The sequence below is a fragment of the Megalobrama amblycephala genome, linkage group LG6 (assembly GCF_018812025.1).
Source record: "Megalobrama amblycephala isolate DHTTF-2021 linkage group LG6, ASM1881202v1, whole genome shotgun sequence".
Classification (NCBI taxonomy): domain Eukaryota; kingdom Metazoa; phylum Chordata; class Actinopteri; order Cypriniformes; family Xenocyprididae; genus Megalobrama; species Megalobrama amblycephala.
Window position 1 is genome coordinate 2,324,574 of NC_063049.1, and position 22,110 is coordinate 2,346,683.

A 22,110-nucleotide genomic window follows, 5' to 3' on the forward strand; every position below is an offset into this window, starting at 1 on the left:
TTGTCTGCGTCCTGATCTGGGCCCTGGTTTGTCATGGTTTAGCTCTAAGACTATTTGCCAAATTTCTAGATAGAAGAGCAGCACCATCCCGGGAGGGATGAATACCATCTCTTTTCAACAGATCAGGTCTGCCCCAAAAGCTTTTCCAATTGTCTATGAAACCTATATTATTCTGCGGACACCACTTAGACAGCCAGCCATTGAGTGATGATAACCTGCTAACTATCTCATCACTCCGACGAACAGGAAGAGGGCCAGAACAAATTACTTCTGCTGACATTGAATTTGCGAGTTCACACACCTCTTTAATGTTAATTTTAGTGATCTCCGACTGGCGAAGTCGAACATCATTTGTGCCGACGTGGATAATGATTTTAGAATATTTACGTTTAGCATTAGCCAGCACTTTTAAATTTGCTTTGATGTCAGGTGCTCTGGCCCCCGGCAAACATGTGACTATGGTGGCTGGTGTCTCTATTTTCACGTTCCGTGTAATAGAATCGCCAATAACTAGGGCACTTTCAACAGGATTCTCAGTGGGTGCGTCACTGAGTGGGGAGAACCTGTTTGATGTTTTAATCGGAACGGAAGAGTGGTGTTTGTTCTTGCCACTATGCCGCCTCACAGTCACCCAGTTAGCCTGCTGCGTGGCTTCTACAACCGGAACCGAATGTGCAGTGTTTACTAGGCTAGTCGCATCCAAAGCAGTATCTAAGGCCCTTTCATTCTCACTATCCTCAATTAAAGTTTGGATGCGTGTCTCTAATTCTGAGATTCTCTCTGTCAGCCTGACAATATCCCTGCATTTATCACATGTGTAAGTCTCACTGCTGACAGAAAGAGCTAAGCTGTACATGTTACATTTAATACACATGATAATCGTCGGACATGACTGACCGTGTGTTTGATGAACGCCGTCCGAAAAACTGCAACGCACACGGGACTCGCTGGCTGGATGTCTCTGTCGCTTGCCGGTGCCTGGGGCAAGGGTGATGTGCGGGACGCTGTACCTCGCGGTGGATCGATGAATGCCGGGCAGCAACGTCTCCACAGCTTCCCGATCTGGCGAGGACAGATCAGAATAACATACATCGGATAAATCCGCCATTAAATCGACAAGGAAGGTTGGTTTAGAGGAAAAAAGAAAGTAGACGTTAGCTAGCAGGCTAGCGGGCTATGGCTAACACTAGGTGATTACGCTGGTAGATAACTAGTAATAAATCGTTCCGTTTAGTAATACTATGCAATAGGTAATCTAGTGAAAAATAAGAAAGTTATATTATGTGAATAGGAATAAAGAGAAGGATTTAGGATAAACTCCACGAAGCTCCAAACGTAGGTCAGACAGCAGGCAGCAGCGTTGAGCCGACAGCAGGCAGCAGCGTTGAGCGATCGCGATCACGCATGACATCAAAGCTCCGCGAGAACGATCCAAAAGCACAAGGAGTCGTATGCTCTACAAACGCTTCCGCGGATCCGCAGCACCCGCCGAATCGGTCCGCGCTGCTCCGATGCATCTCGAACAAGCCTTCTATCAACAATCGCGGATGTTTCATTACTGTTGATGCTCATGGCTTTGCGAACCTACAACGGCATCCAAACACAGCTCGCCGTAATTTGTATAAAGACGGAGATTACAATCGAGCTGCTATTAGCTCGATTAGCTGCTATTACAAAAATGGCGGTCACAGGTGTCTTGTTGGTCACGGTAACCCCGCCCCCAGCCCCTGACGCAAGCGGTTCTTACTTCTAGCCCAGCTACGTTTTGGTGCTACTTACGAACCACTTTTCCTGGTTCGGAGCTGGTGCTGTGTGTGTCGAAAGACAAAAAACTGATTTGAAACTAGGCTCTGGCTCCGAACCAGCACTCAAACAGCCTTGGTGGAAAAGGGGTATTTGAGATGTAACTTTTAAAGGCGCTATATAAAATAAAGTTTATTATTATTATTATTATTATTATTATTAATATATGCAGTGTAGTCTATACAATTTCCAAATATGTGTAAATGTTTATTAAGTTTATACTGGCAGAATCATTTTACAATTGTACACACAAATCTATATTAAACAACACACCAGCAGCACAAGTAATGTTACATGCGAAAAAATATGTTGAGTGGTTAAACTTATCAGAATTCAAATGTCTCTTCAACTTGGTCTGTGACCAATCAGATTTTGTTGCTCACTGCCTTCAGCCAATCAGAGCTGCTGACGTCACGGTCCCCTCGCTCAGTCACTCAGGTGAAGTATAATGTCGCAATGTATAATTTATTTAATAAAACACTGAAAGCGCAATACATCGCTCAATCTTGGGGATTCTGACCAGTTCAATCAAGTGACATCGCAGCCTGACCGTGATGGCGACGACAACCGGCTAATCTAATGGCCTACGCGATCCTGAAAAAACCGGAGAAAAGTGCTGCTATTGGGAGGTGAGTTGTAGTCTACCAGTTAACAAACTTTATTTTATTTCCTTTAACAAACGGAGAGCAATATTTCGGCTTGATATCTCCTTTTTGAGTTTTTGTGTGGTGGTTTATGGCACATGTTTGTATGCAGCACCAAAACATTCATATGATTGGTCAAATCGGCCCGTATTCTGTACGATATTAATTCATAAAGTGTTGTATGCTTGACTATGTAACGTTACCGAAAATATCGACATGCCATTCTGATACAGTTCCCTGCTGCTAATCCTCATTTACTGTTCAAAAATAGTATTGGTTCAATGTAGGATTTAGACAGACTATTGTAAACGTGAATAAAGAGTTGAACATGCTGTCTTATATCTTTGGTATATTCTGTCAACAGATGCTGTTCTTCACGAGTCTCTGCGGTCATCATTGTGCCATCAGACACAATGAGAAGCTCATCAGAAAATGGAATATAATGTGTAATTTGTATTTGTGTATAGAGGGTCACCATGGTCCAATATTTTTTTTTTCTTTAATGAAAAACATAGTACGTTTTGCTGAATCTATGTTAAGTTTAAATAAAAACTTTGATTTGTTAATGGAATATTTCTCTTCATTAGTGATGTTCTTACATTTTATTTAATTTAGTGGCCTTGAAAACAAATGTATTCAACTTTGGGAAAATGTGTTAAACTGTATTTAAATAGTAGCACAACTGTATTGTGTGAGATTATGTAATTCAAAGTACAGTAGTCAACAGTTGAAGTGGATCAGAAAAGTTCAGCAAAGTTGTCCTAAGAAGAAGGTTTTAGGACAACTTTGATTAAAGGTTTTGATCCGCTTCAAATGTTGACTATATTATACAAAGTATAAGTAATAACAAAGTGTATTGTTATTGACTGCAAAGCAGTGGCGTAGCCAGAATTTTATTTTTGGGGGGGCCCATCTAAAAATGAGGGGGCCGCTATATTTTATATATATATATATATATATATATATATATATATATGACACTAATAATGACTACAATGACACTAATAATTCTTAATTTCTAAAAGAAATGCAAAATCAATCGGTAGTTATTAATAGAATAACGAGACACAAACCTTTACATTCAATCGCATTTGGTCCCATTTATTTTTGATCACATTGCATACTACATATACAAACTTTTACTCTCAAAGTGCGCACATTTGTAGAAATACACGTTTACCTAGAATTTCTAGAACATGTACGCAGAGTTTCATAATTACAGAGGTCATAAAATGTAGTTTGCTAGGGGGGTACGGGGGCATGCTCCCCCTAGAAAATTTAGATTTCCCTGGTGTACATATGTGCATTTTTAAGACATTAAGACCAACAAATTGGATAACAATAGCTTTAAAACCATGTCAACAAGTACATGCATGCACAGTTTTGAGGCAGCTTTAATCGCATGTTTGGCAATTTCATTTTCAAACGACGGTCATTGCTCGTAGTATCTATTGCGCTTTTTTTTTAAGCTATAATAGAGTAATTATGCAGCGCGCGCCGGCGCATTTGCGCATGCAATTCTTGAGTGCGCGCCACAAGCACAGTATAATGACTGATTGGACAGTCGTGTTATTTTTTTCCTGAGTTTTACCGACATAGCCTGACATCATCTCATCTGACCGCAGTTCACTGTTGTTCAACTGAAACTCCCTCGTCATCAACTGCACCTTTTCCGCACTCGTTTGACATGCGCCTCTGAAAAGTGTCCCGTTTGTTGTGGTCGTAAAGAGAGTTCTATATAAATGCAGCGTTTTACTTGGCAATGTTTTTTTTTTAAAAAAACGATTTTTATTTTTGGTATTTTATATGCTCTGTTGGTGGTTTTGTTACCTTTCTAGTGTGTAGGAATACGCACGACGAGGAGAATAGGATCAAAGTCCAACTTTACTAGATAATCCAAAATAGCATACAGAGAACACAGGAGAGTAACACACACTAACATACAACGTATAACAGACAAACACAAGAGTGAAGGGTGAGTGAATATATACAAGTCCCAATGAGTGCTAATGATGATGATTGTCCTCAGGTGCATGTGATGATGATGATGTGCAGGTGTAGGGCAGAGGGGATGCTGGGAAGTGTAGTGCAGGAACCGGTGGTTGTAACAGTACCGCCCCCCTCCGGCAAGGCGCGTCCTCGCGCCGTAGAGGAACATCCAAGGGGGCAGGCCGGAGGGGGTTCAGGAGGTGGACGGTGAAGCTGGAGGATGAGTCCGATGGAGGCCCAGTCCCCAACCAGGATGCTGTTCATCGGCGGCGGTGCTGAAGGGAGGAGCCATGGTGGTGAAGGCATCAGCGCCACCTTGGGGACGAACGAAGGCAGCCGCGGCGATGGAGGGACCCACGGCGCAGATGGACGACAGATGTCACGGCTCGATGACGACGACCCAGGTGACCGCGACGGAGCCACAGCGACGACCATCCGAGGAGGATGCAGGGATCCTGAGGGCTGAGGTGTAGCTGGAGCGACCGAGGGCCGTGACGGAGCCTGAGGGAGGGCGGAGCTAGCTGGAGCAGTAGGGGTGGAGGGCCGAAGAGTAACGGACGGCCCGTAAGTCCGTTGCGTAGGCGGTGTGACGTCCGACCTAGGTGCAGTTGACGGTCCGAGGCAGCTCCACGAAGCTGATGGCTCGAAGGTCCCAGCAGACGACGAGGGAGGGAGGAGCGTAGGTGAAGGAGTCAGGTCGACGGGTTGAGGAGGAGAGACGGGAACAGATGTTGGAGGCGGAGCCACAGGAACTTCCTTCCTCGGAGGAGATGGCTTACAGTGGTCCCGCAGTGTCACCACGTCACAGAGGAGGTGATGGTGGTGTAGCGGGACTGATGGGAGACAGCTCGGGAAGAACAGCAGACTTGGTTGGGGTCAGGGAAGAAGGCAGAGATAGAGATTCCAGTAGAGGATGTGGCAGAGAGAGGCTGGTAGGAATAGATAAGTCCAGTAGAGAGCTTTCAAACAGCGGAGAAGTGGTATTGTTGTCGGTGGACTCACTCTCAGTGACGGGCGGGTGGGCGGGGCTTTTCTCCAGTTCGACGTCCTCAACACCTACTCCCTCGTCGCTGACGGGGACCCCGGACTCGAACTTCTCCTCAGTTGGAAATACCTCAGGCTCCGGGGTGATGTCAGGCTTGGTCGCTCCTCCTGGCGTGGGCTCTGACGTCACGGCGGGGTCGTCGTTTCCATCGGCGGTGGGTCTCTGGTTGGGAACTGGGTACGGAGGGGTTCCGGATCGGGGCCGTTTGAACTCCACGCATTTAAGCATGGCTTCCCTCCAGTTCAAGCCGGTGGTATCAGGCAGCACACAAGGTCCATTGTAGCTCGCCCCGATCCGGTATAACTTCCTCAATTCCTCATCCTCCAGCTGACTGTTGACGGCAAAAAGGAAAAAACGTGAAGAAAAAACAAAAAAGTCATGGCTCTCCTGAGCCAAGGCGATGAATTTAGCCCATTCATCCATTAAGGGCGGTCTGTTATCCTGTTACGTTTCTAGTGTGTAGGAATACGCACGACGAGGAGAATAGGATCAAAGTCCAACTTTACTAGATAATCCAAAATAGCATACAGAGAACACAGGAGAGTAACACACACTAACACACAACATATAACAGACAAACACAAGAGTGAAGGGTGAGTGAATATATACAAGTCCCAATGAGTGCTAATGATGATGATTGTCCTCAGGTGCATGTGATGATGATGATGTGCAGGTGCAGGGCAGAGGGGATGCTGGGAAGTGTAGTGCAGGAACCGGTGGTTGTAACAGGTTTGTGGAGTAGCATCACCCGGGAGGGATATTTTTTATTTTTTTTATCCCCACCAGGGATAAAAAATAATTCAGCAGAGGCAGGGATACATAGACCAGACCATAAACCATTTATAAATTAATTTTAAACAATAAAACATTTTGTCTGAACCTAAAGTAAATTATCCCTACATATTGTTTTGTTTGATTGTGTAATTTGCTTTTTGAATCGTGGAAAAACGTTATTTCTATTCTAAAAACTACAGATTATCCAGACTCATAACCATTTTGATTACACTCATGCTGATATTGTACTATTTGATGATCAGTAGTGGTTCACTAAATATAATAATTCAATAAGCATTTAGGCTACAATAAGCACTTAACTTTAAATATATAACTTTAAAAATATATATTAAATAGATAATAAAAATATCTAGATAGTTGGCTGACTAAAGTAGGCTAAGTTTGAGTTATTATATAAGAAGATACCTAATTTCTTTACAATTTATAGGTGTTGTTTTAACAGTCAGTTATGTAAGTTTGATGGTTAATAGCTTCTAGCAACATTAAATCCAGGAGAGAAGACAATTCTAGAGAAAAAGCATGTTTGATTTACATATAACAAAGTTTGAGCACGCACAGCCGCGCACGCAATATCTGCGCGAGAGCGAATAACGCCACGGAAACTGCCTCAAATTAACTATAATGACGAGAAGAAAGTTGTGTGCGCTGCACTCAGAGGTTCTTGATTCTCTTGAAAAACGACTTTTTATTGGTTAAAACAAATGGAGAGTGTAACGTCTGGATGGATCCGTTCAGAGTCAATAAACTTTGGAGTTTTCAGAACGCTTTTAACCTGGTGAACTTTGTTTATAAATCACTAAATCGGCGCCGGACGGCTGTGACTTTCGGCAGGTTTGTGGGCCTGCGATGGTAAACAGAAAAGTCCAACTTCCTCACTTTGGTGATTTCAAAAGGAGCACCCCCCCCAGAGACTGACCAGATCCACATTCCAACACCCCACACACACAGGGACACACAAAAACACACACACAGGCACATACAGAAACACACAATCATACATTTTTAACTGTATATGTGAACTACCACTATGCTGGAATATATATATGATATATTTTAGAGCCTATGCATGTTTCCTAGTGTTTAAATGAGTGTATTTGTGCAAGTGTGCATTTTAATAGGGGAATCCTGTCTGTAAACCATAACCTCTTGTCTATGCCTTTCTGAGCTGTCGAGTTTGATCTCTCCGTAAAGCTCCGGACTCGAGCTATTCATTGAGACATGTCACAAAACGGACAAATGCATTTTTCTATGTGTTTAATGATCCTGTGAAGAACGTACTCCATCTCGAAATCCGATCGGATAATCATCAAGTATGCAAATTCAGCTAGGAGACCAAACAAAGCAACTTTGCCCGCCAAATAGTGCTGCGCATCTATTGGTCGCTACAATTCAGGAGGTGTGTTAGCTTGGGTTCCATAAAACAACGACCACTTCTTTAGACTCTCTCTCTCTTCACGCTCTCTTCTTCTTCTCCTTTGTCTCCCGACTGACTCACGAGCACCTCGTGCACGGACGCCTCAGGTGACCGCGCTTCCCAACCACGCGCGCAGCTCGGGAGGACCACTTCTTTAGACTCTCTCTCTCTTCGGCTAAGTTACTTAAGCTTAAACCTCTTTTAAAAACCCCGCCGGAGAAACCCTCTCTGAAAGGACCAACCCAGCCAGGCGCATTGAAACTGCTACACACGGACTTGAACCAATAAGCAAGTATTATCATTTAACGTTATCTGAATTTGTCTAAACTGATTTCTGTGCTGGCTCTCTCTCAAAAAGGTTTAACAAAGAATTTGCCATCCTTTGATCATCTTTCTTTCCATGTCTTTTCTTCATTTTCACTCTTGTGTATATATATATGTGTATACCTTCTGTATATATTTTAGACGTATAATCTCTGTATTCGTAGTTTGCATATATTAAAACGTTATTCACGCTCGATTGTTCTGTTGTTCTTTCAACTGAAGACCAAGTCACTTTAACGTTTTTCGATCGCTTTATGCTTTAGTTATTTTCATGGCCAGAGAATAACTCTGTTTATAATATTCTGTGAGGGACTTAGTTTGCTGGACAAACGAACAGTTTCTCTAAATAATTATTAAACCAGAACTAATCATATATGTAATTGATTATAATTCGTTGTAATTGATTCACAATATATGTTTAATTCCCCGTTGGGTCGATATATGAATCATAATTTATTCATAACCTTATGAATTATTATATTCATATTTCATCCATAAATTGATTAATAACTGTACGAACCGCTACATTCGTTACATATTTATTTGGTGGAGAATTTAAAGGCACGTTTTAAACTTGGTTTTCGGTAAAAGGGCAATGTAGAATAATTTTGTATGATTTAATGTAACTTACATGCGCGTTATTCAGTGAGAAGACGCACGGGTCCTCACTCTACGCGTTAACAAGCTGCTGTTTGTGTCTAAAAACACTGCAGGCCTAGCCTTGGTTGACCGTGAAATACACTGCAGTCCATTAATATTTCAAGCTCGTATCTGTGAAGGACGACAATCTTTGCAGTAAGTTACAGTTTTGAATATTAATTTCCGCTTGAATAAACGAATTGAGTCGTATTCAGCGCTTTGAAAGATTTGTGGGACGAGTTTCTCCCACCTATCTCTAAAAAGGCCTTATTATTATCTGCCACTATTAAATCTGAATTAATTGTGTCGTCCAAATAATTCACAATAGTTGGCGCTCCTGGGTTACGTCGTTCGGCCTAGCTAACCAAACCACGTGATCCCCCTTACAAATCTAATCGGAGAGCAGTCATCTGCTTTAACGATTGATGTGTGAGAGTTTGGAGCTATATCAGCATCCTGATCCAATGTTGATTTGTAACCCGCGGCGAAGGAATCCCGCAAAAGTTACATATTCGCGTGCACTAAAGTTTGCACCAAAGGGACTGATTCCCAGAGTTGTGTACCCGTGAGTAAAACGGTACACATATATTTATGAAAGTATAGTGTAATCGTGATCGTGCAGTTAAAACAGCGTAAGGGTCAGAACCCCACGAGCGCGTTGGTTTTTATATCACGAATTAAAGAAAGGGGATGCAGTAACTCTGACCCGACGCCAGAGGGCAGTCTGCTCAGGTGTGGCACCCCTCCCTACTTATTGGTTGTGTGGACTCATTGACGCCACCGCGTGGACGTTCTGAGTTAAAGCCGCTCCCTACTTTGAACTGAAATTATCTCCAAATTATCTTTTGCTTCTCTATACTGCGGGGAGTTGTAAAAGTAATTTGCTTTTGGTGGTTATGCTTTCCAATCATTGTTGGAATGTGGTTTACTGATTTAAATTTAATTTAAACACGTTTAAATTTTTAATTTAAATTAATTAATTTCCTTTCCAACAAGGGAATTCACTTTCTGAGAGTGCGCCCCCTGGTGGACACTGCCAGATAAGTCAATTCTCTTTTCCTCGCATTCTTGTCCTGTGTTCACAGATCTACTCTATTTTATTCTATTTTAGTTTATTTTAGTTTATGTATTTTATTTTTATTCTACTTTGTTTTATTTCATCTATTCCCTTTTTGTCTGTTCTCTCTCTTCCTCTCAAGTTATTTCTTTATTTTTACTTTGGAAATTCATCCCTTTTATTACTTAATGTTTTATTTTATTCACTCTTAGCCCTGTGTCCTGTTTGTTATTGCCTAAGTAATAACATTCACACACACCCAAGCCTCCCTTATTTCATACACTTATTTTAAATTTAATTAAATAACATTTAATTGAATTTTAAAATTAAGTAGTGTCAATCAGTTGGCATTTTGCTCATAAAAGAAGCAATTCTCTTCAAGGAAACTTACAAATAGGGAAGGCTTTCTCCTTTCTTTTTCCCGTTCTGTTATTCTATGCACTCATTTAAATTTGACTGAAAAAGATTTCATTCAAATTTAAATCAAATCCATCTGAATTATCCTCGTTGCTTTCTCTTTTCCCATTCTGCTATTCGGCGCACTCGTTTAATGCAAATTTGAATCAAGTGCATCTGAACTATTTTGTTTTTTGTTTTACCCCCTCTGCTCATTTCAGTTCTAGTTTAACTAGTTCATTCTGACTGTCATTGTAGGCTCATTTTCTTTTGTCATACACACTTAATTATTTAAATTTGGTTTAAACAAGAGTTAAACTGAGATTTAAATTTACAATTAAGCTGTGTTTGTGTGACCACTTGTGTATTTGCAGATAAGGCCCTTTAGCGCCCTGTGGTGAGCTGACGGTTGCTCCAGTGAGTTCCAGTGAGTGGAACTGCCTAGCCTAGCTTGTCTTACACTAACCGTGTGTGAATCGTGGACATTCTGACCTCGTATCACGGGCAACACGCAAGGACATCGGCGAGTTGTGTATCAGGTACAGGGAGGCAACGAGACCCGGGGTGACAACAAACGGCAATTTTGTTTAATTTCCCTGCTCAGGCTTCTGCACGACAGAACCGCCCGTTTGGAGTAACTGCCCGTAAAGGGGACAGACTCTGAGTTCAGGGAAAACTCAATTTTGACTGGTCACTCGGGCCGTTGCCGCAAATACCTTACCGAAGTGCGCAATTGTGCCGATGTTCCCTGTTTGAGAGGTTGCACCGTGTTACAAAGGGGACAGGTGACCACGGACACCGCAGTGGAGTGTTTGAATGTCGAGGAAAGGTTGCCTGCCATTGAGTTCTTGTCTGAGCACCCACAATTCACCCAGGCCTAAATTAGTGACATACAGTCACTTCACCTAATTGAAAGCCACAGAATATTACATATTCTTTGATTATTCAGGTGCGGGCCAACCCTCATACACTTGAGCCATACCATCCCTCTAGGTTTTATGACGCAACAGTGTACTCGCCTGGCCCCGTCATAAACCCAGCTGTGATAGGAGGTTTAAGTTCACTTCTCCCCTCTAGCCCTTCTGTTTGATTTTATTGTTTATCCTCTCTATTTGTTTACCAGTCTATTTCATTTAACTGCATCCATCCTGTTCTATTCTGTTCTGTTTTGCTTTTCCACTGTGTTTGTTTCTTTCAGTTCATGTAAAAGCAGAGCCTGTGAGAGCCATCACGGAAAACTGAGGAATAGATAGACGACCGAGCAGCGAGAGTCAAAGGACTCTTAGGGCTACCGCCTGTCAAATTCTTTGTTTAAATCCGGCACTCACCCACACAAATTGACCCGCGTGGTCCTTTTGGCTATTGACAATTAAGTGTCTAGCCTACATTCCACTAACTGTCTGCACCAGTTAACTGGAACCAAACCAAAGAATTATATAATCATGCATTATTATAAGTCGTTAGTTCTGCGCATGCTTGCATTGGTTCTGTTTGTGCTGTCTTTCTCTCGCCAACAGCAAGCTAACGTATTCAGAGCAGCCAGCCCCAGCACCCACGGGGACCGACTCAAGACCTGGTTGGGCTCCCTGACCAGCATGTTCCTGCCCAACGCTGCTGTGGATCCCCAGCACCCAAGCAACGAGCAGCTGGACGACAACCTGAAACGACTGATGGCCCACGATCCGACGCCGAGCTACAAAGAATGGGCGAAAGTCATCCGAGCCATCGCCCACAACCTCAAGCTCCAGGCGGAGGATGCCCGGAGGAATCAGGCCCAGATTCATCGTCACCACGATCAGCGACTCGTCGAGACCCAGGACCAGCGTTGGACAGCGGATGAATCCAAACCTGAGCTGCAGGAGGAGCTGCAAAGACTTCAAAAAGCCCTTGCAGAACTCCACCTGGAGGTGGAGCGTAGAGAACTGACTGAAAACCTCCAACACCGCGAAGCTCCCCTAGCCAAAGCAGAGACTAAGCCGAAAGACAGACACACTAAAGCCCTGACCTGTGAAAATCATCTTAAACAGGCCCAGAAAGGAGTTATGGCTCCGAAACAACAAAGAAACTATGTGAATGAACTTGACAATGGTTACAGAGAGCTGAAAAGTGGCATGGGAGGGGAAACACACATCACAGAGTTTCTCCTAACCAGTCAAGAAGCCCTAATTCCAAATGGGGTTAAAAGTCCACTGCCCAAAACGTCCAGCGGCCAAGAAACTTTGCCAGCAGCTGTCACATCCAACTGCCAGCACCTGCAACAGGCTCTGAGCCAAAAGCTTTCTGACCCTGCATCAGATCAAGGGCTCCCTGCTGCCATGGACCTAAAACGGGGCAGACTGAAAAACCCATACACTTGCTACAGCCGACTGCAAATGGCCTACTTCAGAGCACGTGGTCAGCCAGCAATGGAGGAAGATTTCATCTTCAACACTCTGTTTCTCCGAGAACTGCACCCTGCAGTGAGTGGTCATCTGGCAGCCTTGGCACATGGAATGATGGCCAGATTTGGGCCACAAGCAAGCCATACCAATGCCGCATGTCAGCCATAAGCAATACAATACAAGCAATACAAATAAAGCATAACTGGCCCTAATCTGGGCAACAGTTCATTTTAATTCTGGCCCAGATCCAACACCTCGCTCTGGCCCACATACTGCGTTGAATGATGGCATGATGAGCGGTCCACTCCTGTTTGAAAGATCTGGGCCACAATAAAGCCACAATCATGCCACACGTAAGCCAATAACAAACCAAATAATAAACCAGAACTGACCCTAATGTGGGCCACAGTATATTTTTATTTTAACCCTAGTGGATTAAAATAAAAATCCTCATGTGGCCCACATGCTGCCTAGAATGGTGACATTTTGACAACGCATTACTGTTTACCAGATCAGGCTATTTCAAAAGTCAAGTCAGCTTTAATTTAACACTTTATAGACTGTTTCAAAGCAGCTTTACAGGTATAAACAGGAGAATGATTCAATTATTCCAGTTCAATTCTGCTGTAAAGCAGCTCTAAAAGAAATAGTGTCATTGTTCAGCTGAAGTCAGTATGTTTTAATTCAGTTCTGTTCAATAGCTGTATAAAGTTAATCAATTATGAAATCAGTTCAATTTGTTATAAAGCAGCTCTGCAAAAAACAGTGATGTCATCGTCCAGCTCAGTTCAGTTCTCATATGATAGTGTCAGTGCAATCAAATCAATATTATTGCTGAATATTAAGTGTCCCAAACTTAGCAAGCCAAAGGCAACAGGGGTAAGGAACCCAAAATCCATCAGGTTACAAAAATGGAGAAGAAAAAAAAAACCTTGGGAGAAACCAGGCTCAGTCAGGGACCAGTTCTCCTCTGGCCAATGAACGAATATGGTGTGATGTGATTCAGGCAGCAACACAAGTCAGATTGTGGATTGGTATAATCTAGAATATTTCATACGGTTCCATCAGTTTGAAGATCAAGATACAACACGCCGGCATAGAGTTGAAGCTAGCCGTAGGGGTCTGTGCAGAGGACTTGTCTGGTTCTTGTGGTCTTTGCTGAGGATCTTTGCCGATGGCTGTCAACGAAGTTCTCACAGGGGATCTGTCTGGCTTGTCTAGTTGACATGGTCTTCGTTGACATTTAGGCTTGCGTCGTGGTCATGCCAAGATGCAGGTCCACCATCTGATCTGGATTTGGAGGGGATCCAGCTGACTATGGTAACCTCGGGATAAGGAAGAGACAGACAAAATGTTGACTGAGTTTTGAACTCACACCAAAACTCCCATTATAATCAACAAACCTCTTATTTACATTGTGTTTGCACTGTTAGTTACGATGAACGTATTTGTTAGTGAGCAGAATTCGAGTTTCAATGATGAGATCACTGCTTACATACACTCAACATGACTGTGATCAGCTACAATGCTCATTCAAAGTTGCAACCTTTCATGCCACTATCTAAATATAATGAAACAGATCTAAATGTAATGTTATAGTCAAGTTTTTAATAATACATATTGTAACATTATGTAATAATGTCACAGTTAATCTCTAAAATAAAAACAACATAAAGAAACAACATAAAGAGTATATTTTAAATACTTTTTAATGGCATGTTTTTATGAAATAAGGACAGTCTCACTGAAACTAAAGCCACGTTCGTGCACCGTCTGCATGTCGTAATGTTCGTCATCTGGAGGGCTCACGGACGTCTGCATACCTCGTCCGTGTGCAGGCCAAATTTCAAGACTGTTTCAAGACTCTGATCCTACCCAGCGAAGTCCCGTTGATGGCACGATTTGTGAATTAAATTGTACTGCATGTGTTGAACTCGGTCATCCACGCACATCTGTAGTTGAGTATACTTTGAAAGATGCGCAGACAAGACTGCACGTGAGATGCGTCTGGCCGCGGAAAGTGAAGTATACCCGGGTCTTAATACAGCTACTGATGTCCACTTTCTCACAACTCATTTACTTTTCAATTAAGACTTCATTTCAAGACGTCATAAAATCAAAATTGACCTTACTTACTTTGTTAGTGCATATTACTAGTCTTGTGGTGAACAATTAATCCGTGCAAGTTAATACACCGAAAAAAATTGTTTGTCGTGGTAATCTTTAATCAAAATCTGAAATGTTACTTCTGGTCTGAAATGGTGTTCCTTCTCTGATAAAATAAAACCACTCCCCCCCCAACCCTTAGTCTGCTATGAGCGAGAGACGGAGAGGAGGAGCGTTAAATTAAAACTCTGCCCTCTATTCAATATTCTGTTTCGCTTGGAAATATGTCACAACACTGGAGAAAAGACGTTTGCACTTCCGGTTCACGGGGACTTTAACTCATTTAAGGCTGCTCCATTGGTGATATTTAACAAAACTGACATTTTTGACATTATCGTGTGTGTTATTGTTTCTTCAAGCATGACAGAGAACTCGATACTGGTGGGCCGTCCATGCTCACTATACTGGTGCATGTCTTTCTGTGCGTCGTGTGTGTGACAGGACATTCACAGACAGTGCGTTCTCTTTTTCTCTTTTGGTGCGCTTAAATGGTTTAAAAGCATTCACAGAAATAAGAGCGTAATCATATATTGTAATGCTAGCCAAAGGATGAAACAAACAAAACAAAAAAAACGTATGCTGCATTAACTGTGTTAAATATTTTAATGCGTTAAACTGGAAAAAGCACTAAGTATTTCAGTTGATTTATTCTTTCCAAGCTGATTTGTGGCACATGGAGAGGCAACAGCAATACAGCTATTTGATTTGCGCTCATTTCATTCATAGAGTTTACATTTATTCACTTAACACACTCATTATTGCACAGTGATTTTGGAGGATTAAATATAATATCATTATATCATTATCCAGCAAACACGAGGAGTAACTGTGTGCTGTGTTTAACTGCGGACACCCACGAACCGTACCCGAGTCCGCTTAAAAAGGGTGGTCTGGGGTGCGGTTCAAGTGAACTCAGGTACAGTTCGCTTCTGATATAAATGCAAACGCACCAAGTTGTGGAAGTGAACCGCTATTAATGCCGTATTATTTGATAAAAATGTGTGTTTGTGTGTGTGTTTCACTCACTTTCCAGACGAGCGTGACTGACATGCTGCAAACAGAGAGCTGTAGCATAACTTTTCTCATTTCTGCTCGCCTTCAGCATTCTACATTCGTGGGAGATAGATGCAAGTTCCGTTATGAACAAAACCTACGGTTCAAAAACAAAAATAGTGAGGAGAGCAACGTTATGCATTTTGCCGACTTCTCCTGTGCCATCGTTATTAAGCAACGTAGTCAACAGCTGCTGGTTTGATGACGAAAACGAACCGCGGTTCGGACCCAAATAATATAATGTGAACACAGTCCAGTGGGCGCAGGGAGAGGGGAGAGCAATTGAACTCGCGTTCGGTCCAGGCAATCGAACCAAGTGTGAAAGCACCCTTAGATGCATTTTAAAAACCAAACTGTTTAACACGAAATACTATTCTTCTCATTTGTTTTACTATATTTATGGTCCACAAAATAAATAAAGGAATAAATTAAGACAGTTAGGATAGCCTACCGTTATCAGCATGTTATGCTGAAATTTGTCTCTTGAGAATAGTTTGCACTTTGCTTTTTGTGTGATATACATTAGCTCACTTTCTGGCTCACACGGTGTATTTGACCAATTAGACGCGCAAACAGAGGCTTCAATGCTTGTCCGTCTTACACTCAGAGTATGCGCATAGAAACATCCTGCCAGTATTTAATTTTATTTTTAATATCAACCACGTCCTGCTCTTTACTTTCTCATTCATTCATGTTTCTTTATTAATAATGCCAATAGCCCTGCCCACTGAAAGCTGCGTGGACTGTCACACAAATACGAATATGACACATTTATAGGACATAAAGGTCTATGCAGTAAATGAAAGTAACTGGTGAAATGTTTCGAAATGTCCCTTGGCACAGCAGAGCACCAGTTTTAATAAAAGCATATGTTTAAGTTCAGCCACTATTTTACATACTTTAACATTTTCGCGGATGTTCAACAAATCATTCTTTTCGCCGATACCACAAACAAGCTGCAGCCGCATGAATCTGATGAGTTCAGGAGCTCTTGGTTACCATAGAAACGGTGTGGTGATGGCGGTGATGGCCTCAACATCGCGGTAGGCATCTCATTACTGCGGTATTGCGGTTATCGTAGCTCTAATTCAAGCATTCAACATCCTCGTAGTATAATACAAATTAATACACACATATAGCAAAATAGACAGTGTAACTGACTTACAGGTTTCTTAGACAGTCCATCTTCATTCCTCTTTTTCTCTTCTCACTCTGTCTCACATGCAAGTTGAAGTCATCTTTTGATGCAGGATTCTTCTTAATCTGTTGCTGTGAGCCTGATGTTTCTGACAAGTAATAAAACTAGTTAGTGCAGTATAATGTACAATGAATACATAGATGAATGTCCAATTGAATTATAGTCATAATTTTATTTTACTGTTATGCCATAATAAAGCATAAGTAAAAACACTTGTCTACAGTACCGTGCTGAACCGACTGCAGGTTGGGAAACAGTGAGTGAAAGGGAATTCATGCTGGTCAATGCTGGTTTTTACAGCAGGAGGATCTACATTGAGGAGACAGACAATGTATCACTTCAGTATTATTGACCACTGGATTTACAGTTTAACTGGGCTACATGGGACTTAACTGTATATCATGTTACTTAAGTAAAACCAAACTAACGTTAACTGAATGTATGCCGTCACGTGACGTGAATGAACGAAAGAGACTCGGTTCAAAAGACTCGGAGGTGAACTAATCAACGTTATTCACGAGATATTACATAAAATAGTTAAAAACAATGAACTAATCAGTCTTGATCTACTGGCCGTATCATAAGAAAAATGTAAACAGCGCGAACATAGCAAATTACTATGTCCGGTCACTTAATCATTGTAGCCTACACAAACTACAAATCTTCTACATAAACATTCATATTTTTTTTAAATAAAATCCTGAAAATCCAGAGATAGCAAAAGTTGAAATGACTAAGTAACTTAAATTCAAATAGCCTTACCTATGTGTTTGCTTGCTAACGATTTAAGTAATCATTTAGCTAACTTTAATATCACATAAATACTCCAATCAAATATAACGAAGCAATCGCCAACAACATAAAAACATTGTTTAAATCCATTATTTTTTATGAAGTCTTACCTTGACTTTACTTTGTGCAGTTTTCAACCGTCAATTCTCCAGCCGATCCTCTCTGCTGTTTAGGCGCCTTTTCCGCGCGCCTACTTTTAAATTTAAAGGGCCGGAAATAGGAATTCGAACCAGTTTGAATTCTATTAAATAATGATCTCTAATAAAGTTAGCTGAAGCCTATAACATGATAATAATAATAAAATAAAAATACAAAATGTTTGAAAAGTTAATAGCCTAATATCAAATCAAATAATAAAACAATGTTCTCATTGCAGTTTTATGCTGTGCTGATTTACCCATTCATAATTTAATTTATCAATTAATAATATGACAGGCTATTTTTATTAATAAAAAAGTCATTTATAAATGTAAATGTCAATATTCAGTTAAAATGTAAGACAAAATAAATATTTTTATTAATGTTTGTTTTGTAATGTTTTATTTATTAGTTTATTCATTCATTCATTTATGTACTTATTACAATATCAGGGTCACTTGAAGCAGTTTATAAAATGACACTGCCTGCTTACATTGTTAATCCTGCATTTCATTCAACCAATCATATTTGAGTGACAAGTTTACAGTTTATGTCAAGTTTATGCATACAACCAGGGTTTTGTGCCGGTTATCATTTTCTTTAAGGATAATGGGTTGGGTTAGGTTTAGGGTAGCATTAGGACTAACTTGTCCTTGGGATATTGTTACAAGTTCAACAAAACATGGACAGTGGAATATGTTCTGCTTGAAACCATGGCAAAGATTTTAACATACAGCAGCTCAAAATGTCACTCTACTAAATATATGTTCCAAGACCATAGTTCACTAATTTTAACTATGTTGTACACATTTCTCAATCAGACACTTTACTTACAGTACATGTACAGCATAACTGACTGTAAGAGCTGTAATAGTGCACATCTGTGTTTCTGCTCTACAGTACAGACACACATACATGCTGTGTTTTCATGTTTTATGGGGACCATGCAGAGACATAATGGTTTTTATACTGTACAAACTGCATAACCTATCCCTCTACATTAAACCTACCCATCACAGAAAACTTTCTACAATTTACATTTTCCAAAAACATCATTTATTATTACCCCCTTCCCCATTTATTGTACATCCCCCCTCCCCTAGCCCTAAACCTACCCACCACACACAACTTTCTGCATGTTTTGAATTAAAAAAAGAAAAAAGTTTTGTATGTTTTTAAGCCATTTGGTTGTAATGCAAATGTCATTATAGATATTTGTGTCCTCACAAACCACATATACCTGTACACACAAACACACCAATAAATTTATGTTAAAAAAAACCTGAAATATCTGCCTTCTCCAGATTAGCCTGTACAATTAAGTGTTGCATCCTACATCAAATATCCCTGAAAAGTATTAATGATATATTTTCAGCTCCATTTTTAGCTATACATTTTAATTAACCAGTTTTAAAAGGTGCTCCATACAAAGCCAGAAGTAGCCTAGTTTTTATGATATTTAGAGCAGATTTGCTGTGTCAACTGTACCAAATATTTACCAACATTGGACCTAATTGTTATGAACTATTAACATGCTTACTGTTCCATTTTGAGCTTACACCCTGGTTGGCCAGTGCTGACTGTGCCATACATATGCCAAATATGGTCCAAAGTTGGAGTATCGCCAGTGATTACACTCTGTCATCTTTGCCAAATCTGGTCCAGATATGTTTTAAGATATCTGGGCCACATTTGCTGCATTATATGTGGGCCAGTTTAGGCTTACATCCTGGTTAGCCAGTGCTGACTGTGCCGTACATTAGCCAAATGTGGTCCAAAGTTGAAATAATGTATCTGGGCCATATTTGTTATGCCATCTGTGGGCCACTTTAGGTTCACATTCAGAATTGCCAGTGACTACTGTCCCACAATTTAGCCAAAACTGGCCCAGATAAGATTAAAGATAACTGGGCCACATTTGCTGCATTATATGTGGACCAGTTTAGGCTTACATCCTGGTTAGCCAGTGCTGACTGTGCCGTACATTAGCCAAATGTGGTCCAAAGTTGAAATAATGTATCTGGGCCATATTTATTATGCCATTTGTGGGCCACTTAAGGTTCACATTCAGATTTGCCAGTTATTACTGTCCCACAATTTAGCCAAAACTGGCCCAGATATGTTTTAAGATAACTGGGCCACATTTGCTGCATTATATGTGGGCCAGTTTAGGCTTACATCCTGGTTAACCAGTGCTGACTGTGCCGTACATTAGCCAAATGTGGTCCAAAGTTGAAATAATGTATCTGGCCCATAGTTGTTATGCCATTTGTGGGCCACTTTAGGTTCACATTCAGAATCGCCAGTGATTACACTCCGTCATCTTTGCCAAAACTGGCCCAGATATGTTTTAAGCTAACTGGGCCACATTTGCTGCATTATATGGGGGCCAGTTTAGGCTTACATCCTGGTTAGCCAGTGCTGACTGTGCCGTACATTAGCCAAATGTGGTCCAAAGTTGAAATAATGTATCTGGCCCATAGTTGTTATGCCATTTGTGGGCCACTTTAGATTCACATTCAGAATCGCCAGTGATTACACTCCGTAATCTTTGCCAAAACTGGCCCAGATATGTTTTAAGAATAACTGGGCCACATTTTCTGCATTATATGTGGGCCAGTTTAGGCTTACACCCTGGTAGCCAGTGCTGACTGTGCCGTACATTAACCAAATGTGGTCCAAAGTTGAAGTAATGTATCTGGGCCATATTTGTTATGCCATTTGTGGGCCACTTTAGGTTCACATTCAGAATCGCCAGTGATTACACTCCGTCATCTTTGCCAAAACTGGCCCAGATAAGTTTAAAGATAACTGGGCCACATTTGCTGCATTATACAGTATGTGGGCCAGTTTAGGCTTACACCCTGCTAGCCAGTGCTGACTGTGCCGTACATTAGCCAAATGTGGTCCAAAGTTGGTGTAATGTATCTGGGCCATATTTGTTATGCCATTTGTGGGCCACTTAAGGTTCACATTCAGATTTGCCAGTTATTACTGTCACACAATTTAGCCAAAACTGGCCCAGATATGTTTTAAGATAACTGGGCCACATTTGCTGCATTATATGTGGGCCAGTTTAGGCTTACACTCTGGTTAGCCAGTGCTGACTGTGCCGTACATTAACCAAATGTGGTCCAAAGTTGAAGTAATGTATCTGGGCCATATTTGTTATGCCATTTGTGGGCCACTTTAGGTTCACATTCAGAATCGCCAGTGATTACACTCCGTCATCTTTGCCAAAACTGGCCCAGATATGTTTTAAGCTAACTGGGCCACATTTGCTGCATTATATGGGGGCCAGTTTAGGCTTACATCCTGGTTAGCCAGTGCTGACTGTGCCGTACATTAGCCAAATGTGGTCCAAAGTTGAAATAATGTATCTGGCCCATAGTTGTTATGCCATTTGTGGGCCACTTAAGGTTCACATTCAGATTTGCCAGTTATTACTGTCCCACAATTTAGCCAAAACTGGCCCAGATATGTTTTAAGATAACTGGGCCACATTTGCTGCATTATATGTGGGCCAGTTTAGGCTTACATCCTGGTTAGCCAGTGCTGACTGTGCCGTACATTAGCCAAATGTGGTCCAAAGTTGGTGTAATGTATCTGGGCTATATTTGTTATGCCATTTGTGGGCCACTTAAGGTTCACATTCAGATTTGCCAGTTATTACTGTCCCACAATTTAGCCAAAACTGGCCCAGATTGTCATGATCACCAGTGAGAGTGCCCTATCAGCCACTAGAGGGCACTCCATCTTGGACTCTTGTTTTCACCCCTTGGACTACAATACCCATACTCACTCTTGGACTCATTATCCCACTCATTGCACTCAGCTGTTTTGTGTTTGTTATCAGTGTCTGTCTATTTAGTCTCAGTTGTTTCTGTCCTTGGTTGTGGTTTGTTGTATTTTGTTACGTGCACTTTGTTTCTCTGGCTTTTTGTATTGGACTGTTTTTGTGGAGTTTAACCTTTGCCTGTGTTCTGGATTACATGCTTGGAGTCTCCTGTAATAAACATCGCTGCACTTGGATCTTACCATCTTGTTCTTGTGTGCACCGTGACAGAACAAACCACCGCTATGCAAGGATCCAGCAGCAGGAGACTCCGGTCATCCGTGGGGGCTGAGGAGGCTCAGGCCCTTTTGGCAACTCTCCGCCAGAGGAGAATGGGAGTGCGGGCATTCGTCCAGAAGTTCTGGTCACGGGCGGAGGGGTATGGTCTCTCTGATACGGTCCTCAAAGACACAATTAATAACTGTCTGGATAAACCTCTGC

The 22,110-nt window shown here is 41.5% G+C and overlaps 1 long non-coding RNA gene across 1 annotated transcript; it reads right to left on the reverse strand.

Moving 5' to 3' along the window:
* Positions 1-14,999: 14,999 nt before the first annotated feature.
* On the reverse strand, positions 15,000-17,985 carry LOC125269667. The gene is made up of 4 exons (XR_007185165.1): positions 17,807-17,985; positions 17,131-17,213; positions 16,872-16,992; positions 15,000-15,803 (listed from the first exon to the last, which is right to left on the reverse strand). It is a non-coding gene; the product is annotated as an uncharacterized LOC125269667 (long non-coding RNA).
* Positions 17,986-22,110: the final 4,125 nt, after the last annotated feature.